The sequence below is a fragment of the Procambarus clarkii genome, chromosome 66 (assembly GCF_040958095.1).
Source record: "Procambarus clarkii isolate CNS0578487 chromosome 66, FALCON_Pclarkii_2.0, whole genome shotgun sequence".
NCBI classification, from domain to species: Eukaryota; Metazoa; Arthropoda; class Malacostraca; order Decapoda; family Cambaridae; genus Procambarus; species Procambarus clarkii.
The window spans coordinates 19224322-19242903 of NC_091215.1; the positions used below are offsets into that span (position 1 = coordinate 19224322).

At 53.4% G+C, this 18582-nt stretch overlaps 1 protein-coding gene across 2 annotated transcripts in view; it reads right to left on the reverse strand.

The window, feature by feature from the left end:
• Positions 1-18582, reverse strand: part of LOC123769141 (glycine receptor subunit alpha-2) — a 656479-nt gene that overhangs the window by 556201 nt on the left and 81696 nt on the right. Inside the window, exon 1 of one of the 2 annotated variants that reach the window (XM_069309837.1) lies at positions 6688-7071. The exons of the other annotated variant lie outside the window; for it this stretch is intronic. The gene's annotated coding sequence lies outside the window, so the exon portion shown is untranslated. Of the gene's footprint in view, positions 1-6687; positions 7072-18582 lie in introns of those variants that run through there. 2 annotated transcript variants of the gene reach the window in all.

The following is an 18582-nucleotide window of genomic DNA, read 5'->3' on the forward strand; positions in this document are numbered from 1 at the left end:
CACGAAGCTACGGAGCGTGGTCAACAGTTCAATCTGAATCTGTTGAGTGTATATTATAATGCAGTCAGACGTTTTAAATACCATTTGGCAGGACTATTCAGTTAACTGACCACGGGCCAAATTTGACCCCCCCCCCCCAAAAAAAAAAAAAAGTCGTTTTTCATTAGGGCTTTTTGACAGACTCATGACTCAAAAAAAATAATTAGTTAATATTTTGAGTGAATAAGGGAAGAGAAATATCACGGGAAAGTGTCAAGGCATTACCACTATAGAGCACTGGGAAGAGATCAGGATAAGGATTTGGGATGGGACGGGGGAAAGGAATGTTGCCCAACCACTAGAACGGTCGGGGATTGAACGCCGACCTGCGTTCACAGTAGGACGTTAGTGTGATGTAATATAATAATTATATTTTTATTTTCTTCCTATGTGTAAATGCTCAGGATTTGTTGCGTGTTGGTCTTAGCCCAACGTGAGCGTCACACCCCGGCCCCAGACCTAACACCCGCCCTGCCACCAAGCACGCCACACGGCCCAACCCTCACACAATTATTATTATTATTTTTTTTTATTTATTTATTTTTTTTTTGAGATATATACAAGAGTTGTTACATTCTTGTAGAGCCACTAGTACGCGTAGCGTTTCGGGCAGGTCCCTGGAATACGATCCCCTGCCGCGAAGAATAGTTTTTTCATCCAAGTACACATTTTACTGTTGCGTTAAACAGAGGCTACAGTTAAGGAATTGCGCCCAGTAAATCCTCCCCGGCCAGGATACGAACCCATGACATAGCGCTCGCGGAACGCCAGGCGAGTGTCTTACCACTACACCACGGAGACTGTTAAACGCATCTAGTTCCAAAGTGCATTTATATCCACTTTGAAATAATACGATATCAGTTAAGTTTATTATAGAAAATAAGTGAAATTAAAAGAAAATATTATGAAGTGTTGTGTTAAGTGCAAGTGTTGGGGGCTCTGGGTTGGGGGGGGGCGGAGGGAAGGGGGGTGTTGGGACGGGGGAGAGGGGGAGTATTGGGACGGGGGGAGAGGGGGAGTGTTGGGACGGGGGGAGAGGGGGAGTGTTGGGACGGGGGGAGAGGGGGGAGTGTTGGGACGGGGGGAGAGGGGGGGAGTGTTGGGACGGAGGGAGAGGGGGGAGTGTTGGGACGGGGGGAGAGGGGGGAGTGTTGGGACGGGGGGAGAGGGGGGAGTGTTGGGACGGGGGGAGAGGGGGGAGTGTTGGGACGGGGGGAGAGGGGGGAGTGTTGGGACGGGGGGAGAGGGGGGAGTGTTGGGACGGGGGGAGAGGGGGGAGTGTTGGGACGGGGGGAGAGGGGGGAGTGTTGGGACGGGGGAGAGGGGGGAGTGTTGGGACGGGGGGAGAGGGGGGAGTGTTGGGACGGGGGGAGAGGGGGAGTGTTGGGACGGGGGGAGAGGGGGGAGTGTTGGGACGGGGGGAGAGGGGGAGTGTTGGGACGGGGGGAGAGGGGGAGTGTTGGGACGGGGGGAGAGGGGGAGTGTTGGGACGGGGGGAGAGGGGGAGTGTTGGGACGGGGGGAGAGGGGGAGTGTTGGGACGGGGGGAGAGGGGGGAGTGTTGGGACGGGGGGAGAGGGGGGAGTGTTGGGACGGGGGGAGAGGGGGGAGTGTTGGGACGGGGGGAGAGGGGGGAGTGTTGGGACGGGGGGAGAGGGGGACTGTTGGGACGGGGGGAGAGGGGGACTGTTGGGACGGGGGGAGAGGGGGACTGTTGGGACGGGGGGAGAGGGGGACTGTTGGGACGGGGGGAGAGGGGGACTGTTGGGACGGGGGGAGAGGGGGACTGTTGGGACGGGGGGAGAGGGGGACTGTTGGGACGGGGGGAGAGGGGGACTGTTGGGACGGGGGGAGAGGGGGACTGTTGGGACGGGGGGAGAGGGGGACTGTTGGGACGGGGGGAGAGGGGGACTGTTGGGACGGGGGGAGAGGGGGACTGTTGGGACGGGGGGAGAGGGGGACTGTTGGGACGGGGGGAGAGGGGGACTGTTGGGACGGGGGGAGAGGGGGACTGTTGGGACGGGGGGAGAGGGGGACTGTTGGGACGGGGGGAGAGGGGGACTGTTGGGACGGGGGGAGAGGGGGACTGTTGGGACGGGGGGAGAGGGGGACTGTTGGGACGGGGGGAGAGGGGGACTGTTGGGACGGGGGGAGAGGGGGACTGTTGGGACGGGGGGAGAGGGGGACTGTTGGGACGGGGGGAGAGGGGGACTGTTGGGACGGGGGGAGAGGGGGACTGTTGGGACGGGGGGAGAGGGGGACTGTTGGGACGGGGGGAGAGGGGGACTGTTGGGACGGGGGGAGAGGGGGACTGTTGGGACGGGGGGAGAGGGGGACTGTTGGGACGGGGGGAGAGGGGGACTGTTGGGACGGGGGGAGAGGGGGACTGTTGGGACGGGGGGAGAGGGGGACTGTTGGGACGGGGGGAGAGGGGGACTGTTGGGACGGGGGGAGAGGGGGACTGTTGGGACGGGGGGAGAGGGGGACTGTTGGGACGGGGGGAGAGGGGGAGTGTTGGGACGGGGGGAGAGGGGGAGTGTTGGGACGGGGGGAGAGGGGGAGTGCTGGGACGGGGGGAGAGGGGGAGTGCTGGGACGGGGGGAGAGGGGGAGTGCTGGGACGGGGGGAGAGGGGGAGTGCTGGGACGGGGGGAGAGGGGGAGTGCTGGGACGGGGGGAGAGGGGGAGTGTTGGGACGGGGGGAGAGGGAGAGTGTTGGGACGGGGGGAGAGGGGGAGTGTTGGGACGGGGGGAGAGGGGGAGTGTTGGGACGGGGGGAGAGGGGGAGTGTTGGGACGGGGGGAGAGGGGGAGTGTTGGGACGGGGGGAGAGGGGGAGTGTTGGGACGGGGGGAGAGGGGGACTGTTGGGACGGGGGGAGAGGGGGACTGTTGGGACGGGGGGAGAGGGGGGAGTGTTGGGACGGGGGGAGAGGGGGGAGTGTTGGGACGGGGGGAGAGGGGGAGTGTTGGGACGGGGGGAGAGGGGGAGTGTTGGGACGGGGGGAGAGGGGGAGTGTTGGGACGGGGGGAGAGGGGGGAGTGCTGGGACGGGGGGAGAGGGGGGAGTGCTGGGACGGGGGGAGAGGGGGGAGTGCTGGGACGGGGGGAGAGGGGGGAGTGCTGGGACGGGGGGAGAGGGGGGAGTGCTGGGACGGGGGGAGAGGGGGGAGTGCTGGGACGGGGGGAGAGGGGGGAGTGCTGGGACGGGGGGAGAGGGGGGAGTGCTGGGACGGGGGGAGAGGGGGGAGTGCTGGGACGGGGGGAGAGGGGGGAGTGCTGGGACGGGGGGAGAGGGGGGAGTGTTGGGACGGGGGGAGAGGGGGGAGTGCTGGGACGGGGGGAGAGGGGGGAGTGCTGGGACGGGGGGAGAGGGGGGAGTGCTGGGACGGGGGGAGAGGGGGGAGTGCTGGGACGGGGGGAGAGGGGGGAGTGCTGGGACGGGGGGAGAGGGGGGAGTGCTGGGACGGGGGGAGAGGGGGGAGTGCTGGGACGGGGGGAGAGGGGGGAGTGCTGGGACGGGGGGAGAGGGGGAGTGCTGGGGCGGGAAGGGGGAGGGTGGTTAAGTCATTAGGAGCCATCAGTAAAGTGGAGACGCGTGCCCTCTCCTCCACACGGATGTGGCCAGCATTATTAAATCTGGAGCCCTGGAAGTGGTGGAGGAGAGGAACAATATGAGTAATAGTAGGAAAAGGAAGAGATGCAAGGGGAAGTGGGGTGTCGTAAGCTTGCTCGGAAACGTTTGCGTGAAAGCTTGTTGCAGAGGAAATAGTACAGCCATGTGCACGATGAGTTCTACAGATATAAATATGCAACAACGAAATTCGATTCGAAATTGGTCTAGGTCCAAAACTGGTTAACATTGTTATGCTGCAACAGCCAACTCCGAGGCGGACACTGACGGAATGGTAGAGTGAGGAATAATAATGACTGTTCCTCCTTGACCAATTAAGAAACGGGGGATAGTTATTGGTTGAGTACATGAATTTTGAGTCGGTAAATAACGAGTGCTGCAGATATATTGTTCACATTTAGTGAATTTGGTCACTTTGAAACCTAGTCGAAAATAATATTTAAGTTAATATCTCAGTTTGCATGGTTGAGAGAGCTGTAGGTCCTGAAGGATGTTGACCTTGGTAAGGTAAATCATATTTACCTTATGATTTCCCTATTCCCCAATGGGTAAATGTTTGTCCTATCCTGGCACTTCCTGCAGTCTCCTACCTGGCCTCATCTACACCTATATTTGTAGATATAATTCACAAGCTAATAATTACTTTGATAAAAGGGAATCACCCATCCAACGACCACCCTGAGCTCTGTTTACCGTCATTTGCTCTCCACCAGCCGCTCAGCCTTTGCCAGAAATATTAACTAGTTAGAAAATTGTAGGTGTTCAGAAGAACCGTTATCGGTGTCTCGGCCTATTGTGGAGTATTGATGTAGGTGGTACTGATGCGTGTTTACCTCTCACTTGTGGTTTAGGCAAGTATATGTGTGAATAAACGGCCAGAGTTCTCTGTGGTAATGCAATTGCTTGATGAAAAACGTAATCTGACTTTTGTAATCCTGATATCGGTAAATATCCTTTTTACACGGGTGGTTACAGGAGCCAGTTACTTCAGACTCCGGTCAGCACCATTAACGCTCTCATTTACACAGCTTATCTTAAGCCTAACTACCAGTTTACCCTGTAACACAATCTCCCACTCGAGTTACAACCTGGTCCGCAATTGCTGCCGAGTGAACAGTTAAGGATCCCTGACCAACCGTCTCCCTTCCCACAGATGTGGAAAGGGAGATGTCTGTTCTATGATGAGAGACTAAAGGGATCACGTCTCACGTAACTGGTAGACTTAAGAGTTAGAGGAGGCATCATTACACAGCCCGTCCTCCTAAGATTTCCCAACGTCAAAAAACTGTCGTACTAAAGTGCCCTTATCCTAACCTACCAGAGGACCCAAAACAGAAAACGGGACAGTATGTCAATTTTGCGAGCTGCTACCATTTTCTAATACGACGATTTTTGGCCTTAGAGCATACGTCAAAATGTGACGTTCTATTAGGACAAGTTTGATTACAACATAGTGAATTTTCCTGAGAATTGAGTGGAGACTAAGTTAGATTACATAAACTGAGTGGTACACGGACAAGGGGATTTGAGACAAGTACCCAAATGAGGTACAGAGATATTAAAAGAATTTGTTGAGTCACGAACAAATTTTCCTGTGAACCTTTTCACTAGTTGACTAAGAGGTGGGATCAAAGAGCCGAAGCTGGATCCCAGTTAGCACATTGAGGCGATTACTCCTGCCCCAACCAATCCTACTACACCCAGCCTACACCCAACCCATCCCTGCTGTCATTATACCCCATGGGTAGCAGGGGTGGTCAAGGGTAGGGTGACGTGGGTAGCAGGGGTGGTCAAGGGTAGGGTGACGTGGGTAGCAGGGGGTGGTCAAGGGTAGGGTGACGTGGGTAGCAGGGGGTGGTCAAGGGTAGGGTGACGTGGGTAGCAGGGGGTGGTCAAGGGTAGGGTGACGTGGGTAGCAGGGGGTGGTCAAGGGTAGGGTGACGTGGGTAGCAGGGGGTGGTCAAGGGTTGGGTGACGTGGGTAGCAGGGGTGGTCAAGGGTAGGGTGACATGGGTAGCAGGGGGTGGTCAAGGGTAGGGTGACGTGGGTAGCAGGGGTGGTCAAGGGTAGGGTGACGTGGGTAGCAGGGGTGGTCAAGGGTAGGGTGACATGGGTAGCAGGGGTGGTCAAGGGTAGGGTGACATGGGTAGCAGGGGTGGTCAAGGGTAGGGTGACGTGGGTAGCAGGGGTGGTCAAGGGTAGGGTGACATGGGTAGCAGGGGTGGTCAAGGGTAGGGTGACGTGGGTAGCAGGGGGTGGTCAAGGGTAGGGTGACGTGGGTAGCAGGGGGTGGTCAAGGGTAGGGTGACGTGGGTAGCAGGGGTGGTCAAGGGTAGGGTGACGTGGGTAGCAGGTGGTGGTCATGTGTAGGGTGACGTGGGTATCAGGGGTGGTCAAGGGTAGGGTGACGTGGGTAGCAGGTGGTGGTCATGGGTAGGGTGACGTGGGTAGCAGGTGGTGGTCATGGGTAGGGTGACGTGGGTAGCAAGGGTGGTCAAGGGTAGGGTGACTGGGTAGCAGGGGGGGTGGTCAAGGAAACTGGTGTTGGTAGCCTCTTACAAATTACGTCGCTTTTCCCCTCTCATGCACACTCAGGCAACAAATCGACGTAATTCGGCTCACGAAAGTGACGTACTGGCCCGTGTTCTGTTTTGGGTACTCAGTCTTAGGCTGTTAGGTTAGCAGAGGAAACTTTCAATTATCGGTTTTCATGACGTTTTGAATCCTTAGGAGACCTTCCTGCCCTCCTAACCTACCAGAGGACCCGTAAGTTGCTGCTGTGGAAACAAAAAATTCAAAATTTAATTGGAAAATAAATTTCCATTTTGAATTACAGTGATATTTGGCCGTAGCGCGTATGAACCGAAAGCGACGTGATTTGTAAGAAGACAGGTCAGCTTAAAATATTCCTCGGCCCACAGTTAGTCACTAAACAACTTGAGAACATTCAAGTGATCATTCAGGTGCACATTGGTTTTTGACAATAACTATTTCCTGATAATTAAATGTGGTACAAACCTGAGCTTTGTGGTACTTGGAGCAAGTTCTAGTTACGATGTCGAGTCTACTGGCTATCTGGGACAAACCTGTGTTCTGTGGACACCGTCTTGGGTGTCCCACGTTGGCGTGTCCCATGTTGGCGTGTCCCACGTTGGCGTGTCCCACGTTGGGGTGAACCACATTCACTATAATATTTTTATCACTGAAGTGTGAACTTTCACACAGCTGTTTTTAACTTAAAAATTATTTGTTGTGTAACGATTTTCCTTCACTGTATCCACCGTATTTAATTCTTACTGTATCCATAGGCACTGTGTATTCACTGTTTCATAATCATTTTATATATAAAAAATACATACACAGTAGAGGAGCGAGTGCGAGCCACTACCCTCCCCCCCGGGACACAGCCACGCACTGCCTGTCTGTCTGGTTCCCGCCACAGCCAGTTACCAGGAGCTAACACTGTTGCTGATGTGTACAGTCTCAGATACTCACATATTAATTAATGCATTATTCTTTCTATTTATTACTTATATTATTAACTCATTGCTGATTTAATGTTAATTATCAGACGGAAAGGATTGTGTTATATTTATTATATATTTTATTAGCACTTTCTGGGTAGATATGTGGCAAGGTCGCCAAGCACTCATTGTAATATTTTTGGTGGCTAGGCTTGGTTGTCTACTTTACTAATGACGTAACTAACTTTCTTTACTGATAACGCTATACAAATTTATTTAAATATAATTAGGTAGACATACTCTGACCCTTGAATTTATAAATGATATAACGGCAATTATTCAGTTAGAAAAGCCTAAATAGTCAAATGCTGGAAATTTCCTGGTGACCATATTAGAAATTTCCTGGGAATGAAGCATTGGTAATAATGCAATGTTCTAGCGCACAAGTGTTCCGCTCTACTAATGAACTGACCTTTAGTCGATATTAATACATGTTCAAATAAACTTTGATCTTTAAGAACATCAATGTTTATATTCTTTTTAAACCCTTTTCACAGCTCTGGGAACATTGTACAAACGGAATTATTATTGTTAGGGCTGTTTTTCCTTTGTCTGAAGAATAAACTTACGCCTCTAAGCACTGATAAGAAAATAATGAAATATTTTAAGCCTATCTTAACTGCTACGGCCCAGGAAGGTGGGGGGGGGGGAGTACGTTACTTATCTTAACCTTAGTAGCCGAAGTTCAACATTGTTATTGTAGAAGATCTATTCACGCCTTTGTGTAATTTGACAAATTAACTTTATTAATTTTAAAGCGTCATAGGCTTGTCGACGGACTGACGGGCGCTGTAGTTTCATTGTAAATGTTACCTGTAATATCTCCCCCAGATGTAGACAAGATGTGGTCAAGGGGGTGGTGTAGGTAGCAGGATGTGGTCAAGGGGGTGACGTGGGTAGCAGGGTGTGGTCAAGAGGGAGACAGGGTTAGCAGGGTGTGGTCAAGAGGGTGACAGGGGTAGCAGGGTGTGGTCAAGAGGGAGACAGGGTTAGCAGGGTGTAGTCAAGAGGGTGACAGGGGTAGCAGGGTGTGGTCAAGAGGGAGACAGGGTTAGCAGGGTGTGGTCAAGGGGGTGACGTGGGTAGCAGGGTGTGGTCAAGAGGGAGACACGGTTAGCAGGGTGTGGTCAAACACACCACCACCACCCCAGCAACAAACACACCACCATCACCCCAGCAACAAACACACCACCACCACCCCAGCAACAAACACACCATCACCACCCCAGCAACAAACACACCACCACCACCCCAGCAACAAACACACCATCACCACCCCAGCAACAAACACACCATCACCACCCCAGCAACAAACACACCACCACCACCCCAGCAACAAACACACCACCACCACCCCAGCAACAAACACACCATCACCACCCCAGCAACAAACACACCACCACCACCCCAGCAACAAACACACCACCACCACCCCAGCAACAAACACACCATCACCACCCCAGCAACAAACACACCACCACCACCCCAGCAACAAACACACCATCACCACCCCAGCAACAAACACACCACCACCACCCCAGCAACAAACACACCATCACCACCCCAGCAACAAACACACCACCACCACCCCAGCAACAAACACACCATCACCACCCCAGCAACAAACACACCACCACCACCCCAGCAACAAACACACCATCACCACCCCAGCAACAAACACACCACCACCACCACCCCAGCAACAAACACACCACCACCACCCCAGCAACAAACACACCACCACAATCACGACCCCCAGCAACAAACACACCACCACCACCACTCCCGGCAACAAACACACCACCACCCCACCACCCCCAGCAACAAACACACCACCACCACCCCCAGCAACAAACACACCACCACCACTCCCAGCAACAAACACACCACCACCACCACCACCCCCAGCAACAAACACACCACCACCACCACCCCCAGCAACAAACACACCACCACCACCCCCAGCAACAAACACACCACCACCCCACCACCCCCAGCAACAAACACACCACCACCCCACCACCCCAGCAACAAACACACCACCACCATCACGACCCCCAGCAACAAACACCCCACCACCACCCCCAGCAACAAACACCCCACCACCCCAGCAACAAACACACCACCACCATCACGACCCCCAGCAACAAACACACCACCACCACCACTCCCGGCAACAAACACACCACCACCCCACCACCCCCAGCAACAAACACACCACCACCACCCCCAGCAACAAACACACCACCACCCCCAGCAACAAACACCACCACCACCACCCCAGCAACAAACACACCACCACCACCACCCCAGCAACAAACACATCTCCACCACCACCCCAGCAACAAACACATCACCACCCCAGCAACAAACACACCACCACCACCACCCCAGCAACAAACACATCACCACCACCCCAGCAACAAACACACCACCACCACCCCCAGCACCAAACACACCACCACCACCCCCAGCAACAAACACACCACCACCACCACCCCAGCAACAAACACACCACCACCACCACCCCAGCAACAAACACCACCACCACCCCAGCAACAAACACACCACCACCACCACCCCAGCAACAAACACCACCACCACCACCACCCCAGCAACAAACACCACCACCACCACCCCCAGCAACAAACACATCACCACCCCAGCAACAAACACACCACCACCACCACCCCAGCAACAAACACATCACCACCACCCCAGCAACAAACACACCACCACCACCCCCAGCACCAAACACACCACCACCACCCCCAGCAACAAACACACCACCACCACCACTCCCGGCAACAAACACACCACCACCACCACCACCCCCAGCAACAAACACATCACCACCACCACCCCAGCAACAAACACCACCACCACCACCCCCAATCAACAAACACACCACCACCACCACTCCCAGCAACAAACACACCCCCACCACCCCCAAGCAACAAACACACCACCTCCACCACTCCCAGCAACAAACACACCACCACCACCCCCAAGCAACAAACACACCACCACCCCAGCAACAAACACCACCACCACCACCCCCAATCAACAAACACACCACCACCACCACTCCCAGCAACAAACACACCCCCACCACCCCCAAGCAACAAACACACCACCACCACCACTCCCAGCAACAAACACACCACCACCACCCCCAAGCAACAAACACACCACCACCCCAGCAACAAACACACCACCACCCCAGCAACAAACACACCACCACCCCAGCAACAAACACACCACCACCCCAGCAACAAACACACCACCACCCCAGCAACAAACACACCACCACCACCCCCAAGCAACAAACACACCACCACCCCAGCAACAAACACACCACTACCCCAGCAACAAACACACCACCACCCCAGCAACAAACACACCACCACCCCAGCAACAAACACACCACCACCACTCCCAGCAACAAACACACCCCCACCACCACTCCCAGCAACAAACACACCCCCACCACCACTCCCAGCAACAAACACACCCCACCACCACTCCCAGCAACAAACACACCACCACCACCCCAGCAACAAACACACCCCCACAACCACTCCCAGCAACAAACGCACCACCACCACCACCCCAGCAACAAACACACCACCTCCACCACCACCCCCAGCAACAAACACACCACCTCCACCACCACCCCCAGCAACAAACACACCACCACCACCCCCAGCAACAAATACACCACCACCACCACCACCCCCAGCAACAAACACACCCCCACCACCACTCCCAGCAACAAACACACCCCCACCACCACTCCCAGCAACAAACACACCCCACCACCACTCCCAGCAACAAACACACCACCACCACCCCAGCAACAAACACACCCCCACAACCACTCCCAGCAACAAACGCACCACCACCACCACCCCAGCAACAAACACACCACCTCCACCACCACCCCCAGCAACAAACACACCACCTCCACCACCACCCCCAGCAACAAACACACCACCACCACCCCCAGCAACAAATACACCACCACCACCACCACCCCCAGCAACAAACACACCACCACCACCCCCAGCAACAAATACACCACCACCACCACCACCCCAGCAACAAACACACCACCACCACCCCAGCAACAAACACACCACCTCCACCACCACCCCCAGCAACAAACACACCACCACCACCCCCAGCAACAAATACACCACCACCACCACCACCCCCAGCAACAAACACACCACCTCCACCACCACCCCCAGCAACAAACACACCACCACCACCCCCAGCAACAAATACACCACCACCACCACCACTCCCAGCAACAAACACACCACCACCACCCCCAGCAACAAATACACCACCACCACCACCACTCCCAGCAACAAACACACCACCACCACCCCAGCAACAAACACACCACCACCAACACTCCCAGCAACAAAAACGCCACCACCACCACTCCCAGCAACAAACACGCCACCACCACCACCCCAGCAACAAACACACCACCACCAACACTCCCAGCAACAAGCACGCCACCACCACCACTCCCAGCAACAAACACGCCACCACCACCACTCCCAGCAACAAACACACCACCACCAACACTCCCAGCAACAAACACACCACCACCAACACTCCCAGCAACAAACACACCCCTACCACCACTCCCAGCAACAAACACGCCACCACCACCACTACCCCAGCAACAAACACGCCACCACCACCACTCCCAGCAACAAACACACCACCACCAACACTCCCAGCAACAAGCACACCACCACCACCACTCCCAGCAACAAACACACCCCTACCACCACTCCCAGCAACAAACTCGCCACCACCACCACCACCACTACCCCAGCAACAAACACGCCACCACCACTCCCAGCAATAAACACCACCACCACCACCACCACTACCCCAGCAACAAACACGCCACCACCACCAACACCACCACTCCCAGCAATAAACACACCACCACCACCACCACTACCCCAGCAACAAACACACCCCCACCACCACTCCCAGCAACAAACACGCCACCACCACTACTCCCAGCAACAAACACGCCACCACCACCACCACCACCACCACCCCAGCAACAAACACACCCCCACCACCACTCCCAGCAACAAACACGCCACCACCACCACAGCAACAAACACACCCCCACCACCACTCCCAGCAACAAACACGCCACCACCACCACCACCACCACCCCCAGCAACAAACACACCACCACCACTCCCAGCAACAAACACGCCACCACCACCACCACCCCAGCAACAAACACACCCCCACCACCACTCCCAGCAACAACAAACACACTAACACTTCACTAACACTAAGGCCGTCAACATGACTGCAGCCCTCACAATATTAGCCTCATGGTGACCTTAATTACGGGCCAATCACCAATTACACTTTATACCTGAACATAGTTAACCCATAAAGTAAACTCTATATACACTTAGAAGCAAGATAACCCCAGAAGTATACGTGAAAAATAATTATCATCATAATCCTCAGTTAACATATGTGATTGGTTAATGATGAGGTTATCTTGAGGTTATCTTGAGATGATTTCGGGGCTTTTTAGTGTCCCCGCGGCCCGGTCCTCGACCAGGCCTCCACCCCCAGGAAGCAGCCCGTGACAGCTGACTAACACCCAGGTACCTATTTTACTGCTAGGTGTCAGGAGCATAGGGTGAAAGAAACTCTGCCCATTGTTTCTCGCCGGCGCCTGGGATCGAACCCAGGACCACAGGATCACAAGTCCAGCGTGCTGTCTGCTCGGCCAACCGGCTCCCGTATAGGTACAATGTAGAGGTACATTGAGAGGTACAATGTAACCATTACTGTCATTGGTCATATTAAGAATGCCCTCCTTCAGTACGCAGAAAAATAGTACAAAATCCTTAAACAATTGGTAGGAAAGTTTTCTTGGGTCATGCATAGAATATACCTGCGGGCTTCTCAAGCGCCTTTGTAACAAAACCACTTAAGGTAAGAGGCTTGGCGGTTAGTGAATCTAGGTCAGAGTGGTTCTTAGACTTTGTGGGCATTGTGTGTGCTCGCGTCTGGAGACGGGAGGTTATCTTGAGATGATTTCGGGGCTTTTTAGTGTCCCCGCGGCCCGGTCCTCGGCCAGGCCTCCACCGTGACAGCTGACTAACACCCAGGTACCCATTTCACTGCTAGGTAACAGGGGCATAGGGTGAAAGAAACTCTGCCCATTGTTTCTCGCCGGCGCCTGGGATCGAACCCAGGACCACAGGATCACAAATCCAGCGTGCTGTCCGCTCGGCCGACCGGCTCCCCCTGGGTGGAAGGTGGAACGTGTTCCCTAGTGGAGACCAAGGTGGAGACACACACGCCCTCACTGCTCACACTTGACACCACTCCACGACCTTCTTGGTACACTAATACTTGCAAGTACAGCAAGTGCTCAAGGGCTATATTCATAGAGGTCGCTCAGGGAGAGCACTCAAGCACTTGCTGCACTGTGACATGTGCTTCGGTGTGTGGCCATCCTGAGACTGATGCTTGGCCCTGGGTGTGTGGGGGGAGGGTACTCCACTGGTACACCAGGGGGGAGTGGAACAATTTACACACACCAGGGGAGTGTAACAGTTTACACACACCAGGGGAGTGTAACAGTTTACACACACCAGGGGAGTGTAACAGTTTACACACACCAGGGGAGTGTAACAGTTTACACACACCAGGGGAGTGTAACTGTGCTTAAAGAAAACTCACGCCCTCTTGCTCTATTTGCATTCATTGCCAAAATTTCCTATTTTTAACTCTTCTCACTCCCGCTAGTTCATGTTAGCATCATGTCTCCCTTCTCCCTCTTTTTTAGTACCGTGAGGTCAAGTTATTCGTCTTTCCTCACACCCCATGCCTTGTAATTCTGTGTTGAGTCATGCTGCATACTTCTGAACCTTTTCAAGTTTTCTTGTGTGTGTTTTTAAATTGGGGTTCTATGATGGCGTGGCATACTCTAAACTGGTCTCACTTCTACAGAGATCTTAATCCCTCCTTATTAAGGTCTCTGAATGATAGTCTGACTTTTTCTAGTGTAGCGTATGCTGCTGATGTTATCCTGTTTATTAGTGTTCCTCTTGAGTTAGGTTTGGTGTTATGCCCACCCCCAGGTCTCTTGCTCTAGCCACACCAGGGAGGGAGATTACTTTCATTATACACTATCCTTTTGGTCTCCTTTCACCTGTTCCTATTTCCTTCACCTTACAAAGGTCATCTCTCGGATTAAGCTTGTGCAGCTTGTTAAAGTCATGATGACCAAACCACAACTCAGACGATGGAGAAGACGTTTAGGGCCGTCCTCGACCATTAGCAAGTTGTATTAAAGGTAAATTGGATTATTTTACACTCCTCATCTGTCTCAAATCTTCCCATTAATATTGCACCATCAGCAAACATCGACACATAAGACAACTGTAGTTAGGTCATTAACACAGGTACGAAATAGAACCCATCCTTGAAAAGCGGTTTTTATCCTATGACAGTCCGACTTCTCGCACCTCACTGTGTGACTCCTGTCTGTTAGCTATTCCCTTACCTGAATACATAGACAGGGGGGGGGGGGCTTACAACTGAGTGGAGAGCGCTTCGGATTCGTAGTCCTGAGGTTCCGGGTTCGATTCCCGGTGGAGACGGAAACCAACATTACAACGTTTCGTTCCTCCTGATGCACCTGTTGTTCATCAAGCACTAAATAGGTACCTGGGAACAAGAGAGCTGCTACGGGGGTGCTTCCTGGGGGTGTTTAACAAAAAGGAGGCCTGGTCGAGGACCAGGCCGTAGCGACGCTAAGCCCCGAAATCATCTCAAGATAACCTCAAGATAACCCATAGCAGTGCTCTTCTACTTGGTCCCGCCTGACTCTCACACTCGTGCAGTAATCTTGTTTGCAGTACTGTGTCAAAGGCTTTTTGGCAGTCCGGAATATGTAATCTGCCCAACGTTCTCTGTCCTGCCTTATTTCCTCACTTTATCGTAGAAATCCAATAGGCTCGTTAGGCATGATTCCCCTTCCCTAAAGTCGAGTTGATATTTGCTTACATATATAATTCTCACCAGATGTGTAACTAGTTTTAGTATTCTTCCCAGTACTTTACATGGGATGCTTGTCAGTACTTACCTAGTTATTCTCACCTAGTTGTGCTTGGGGGGGGTTGAGCTTTGGCTCTTTGGTCCCGCCTCTCATTCGTCAATCTACTAGTGTACAGATTCCCGAGTTTTTCGAGTTGCATCATATCTCATATCAGTGACGCTGGTCTGTTGTTAGGGCTTCCTCTCTGTCTCCTTTCTTGTAAATCGTTACCAAATTTCCTGCTTCCAACAGTTGGGCAAATCTTCCTTTGCAAATGAGTCATTATATATCCGTGCTACAGGTGAGGGGTCTGAGCCGCTCCTCTTCACGTTATTTTGAGGTTATCTTGAGTTATCTTGAGGTTATATTTCGTTTTTTTTTTTAGTGTCCCCGCGGCCCGGTCCTCGACCAGGCCTCCACCCCCAGGAAGCAGCCCGTGACAGCTGACTAACACCCAGGTACCTATTTTACTGCTAGGTAACAGGGGCATAGGGTGAAAGAAACTCTGCCCATTGTTTCTCGCCGGCACCTGGGATCGAACCCGGGACCACAGGATTACAAGTCCAGCGTGCTGTCTCCTCGGCCGACCGGCTCCCTCTTAACATGTATGGTGATATATTGATCTGATCTAACAGCTTCAGTTTCATCTAGTGATGGTAGTTGTCTCGTTACTTGCTCTGTTACCTCAACCTTCAGCCCATCCTCCTGCTTAGTTAGTGCTTATAGTAACGATGACGACCAGCGTACATATATGACGTCATGGACAATTACAAAGAAGAAATCGTTAGTATTGAATTTGGACAAACCGGAAAAGGTGTTGTGTTTATGTTGCAAAGACAACCTAAACTAACCTAACCTAACTCTTCTAGGTTTAATACACGCTATCAGAGGCCTAGTATAGTACATATATGTACTATACTGTACTGTACATGTATAGTACATATATGTACTATACTAGGCCTAGGAATTATTAAGTTTGATTTTAAGCTTTATTTTTTCGACCTCTATAAAATATATCACTAAATTTTACTATCTTATTGCCTGTTACGTCGATGATAGTACTATGGTGCACATAGTTACAAAAAGTACTCTCTAACAGAAGGTAGGGTTGCAATATTTGTCAGTCTCTCATCTAGAGTTACTTCCTCTACTAGCACTGGAGCCAGACTACTACACCACAGAGTGTGGTGTACTGGCCTAAGGTGTTTGCTCGGCAGCATCCAGATCATAGGTTCGAATCCTCCTCATTTTCTAACCATTTTCTCATAATTTTATTATATTCCCTTCTATTTTTTGTCCTTATTGTTGGTATGACTCGTCCACATCTTTAGAGCTCAGTTTGACTTGCTGCATTATACCCCTGTCTTCCCTCCAAGTTCTTCCTCCACTTGACCATTTTCCACATACTGTTACTCTCATGTAATTCTCTTTATGTTTACTTTTCATTTTCCAGACCTCTTGTCTTACGACCATTGTGTTAAGTCCGATTATAGAGTCAAACAGGAGGACAGTGATCACTGGCTCCAGTGGCATCTTGTGTTCCAAGTCGTCGATGTCTTCCTCAGTCTGGGTGAAGACCAGGGACCAGAAGGCTTGGTGTATCTCCTCCAAATTCTAATGTGTCATCCTTTACGTGCTGTGTCAGAGGAGTTTCTTTCCACAATTTCCACTAATTTTGCTCCCCACCAACTGGATTGTTTGATACCAAATCGATCTCTCTGTGAATTACGTCCTTTGTGATCAGCAGTGTAGCCCTCACTGTGTGTGTGCTGCTGTTGCTGCTCTCTGCAGTTCATCTATGCAAGCTTTGTTGTTGGCATTGTATTTCTCTCCGGGTCTGGTGTTGTTTGCTGGGGTGGTAGTAACTTACCAGGGACACTATCTGTTGCCATCTGCTGTCAGCTCCTCCATTCTTGTGTGTGTGTGTGTGTGTGTGTGTGTGTGTGTGTGTGTGTGTGTGTGTGTGTGTGTGTGTGTGTGTGTGTGTGTGCGTGTGTGTGCGTGTGTGTGCGTGTGTGAGCGTGTGTGAGCGTGTGTGTGTGTCGTGTGTGTGTGTCGTGTGTGTGTGTCGTGTGTGTGTGTCGTGTGTGTGTGTCGTGTGTGTGTGTCGTGTGTGTGTGTCGTGTGTGTGTGTCGTGTGTGTGTGTCGTGTGTGTGTGTCGTGTGTGTGTGTGGTCAGAAAGACGCATATATATCCAAAGGAACCCATTAAGAAGACAAACACATATTGCACTAACACATTATGCACGAGCACACCAAAGTGGAGAGTTATGGCACAATAGTGGGCTTACCTCACAGGAGCTGTGTTGAGGGGTGTGTGGTGGGAATATTGGTGCGCCGGCCACCAGGCGCACCACTCCTGTGTTTACCTCCACCACGCCACACCAGGGACACATGTTACATAAGTATCAATGCAAAACTCTTTGACTTGACAGCCCTTATGAACCCTAGTCTTAGTTAAAAAATGTGCCTGTGCAGACAACTGGTCACATGCTTCTGTATGACTAACCATCCTGTGTGATGGGGATTTTTAGTATCACGTAGCTTTTTGACACACACTGTACTCCCCTTCATATAGTCTAGGGCAGCTGCACAACTGTAGATCTACCTAAATGTGTTAATATATAAAACAACATAATAAGGAGGAACAAAGGCACTCGCGGCCAACTGGAGGTTCATTACAGGTGAACCGGGCAGGTGGCCCGGGGCAGGTGGCCCGGGGCAGGTGGCCCGGGGCAGGTGGCCCGGGGCAGGTGGCCCGGGGCAGGTGGCCCGGGGCAGGTGGCCCGGGGCAGGTGGCCCGGGGCAGGTGGCCCGGGGCAGGTGGTCCGGGGCAGGTGGTCCGGGGCAGGTGGCCCGGGGCAGGTGGCCCGGGGCAGGTGGTCCGGGGCAGGTGGCCCGGGGCAGGTGGTCCGGGGCAGGTGGCCCGGGGCAGGTGGCCCGGGGCAGGTGGCCCGGGGCAGGTGGCCCGGGGCAGGTGGTCCGGGACAGGTGGCCCGGGGCAGGTGGCCCGGGGCAGGTGGCCCGGGGCAGGTGGCCCGGGGCAGGTGGTCCGGGGCAGGTGGCCCGGGGCAGGTGGTCCGGGGCAGGTGGTCCGGGACAGGTGGCCCGGGGCAGGTGGTCCGGGACAGGTGGCCCGGGGCAGGTGGCCCGGGGCAGGTGGTCCGGGGCAGGTGGCCCGGGGCAGGTGGCCCGGGGCAGGTGAACCGGGCAGGTGGCCCAGGGCAGGTGGTCCGGGGCAGGTGGTCCGGGGCAGGTGGTCCGGGGCAGGTG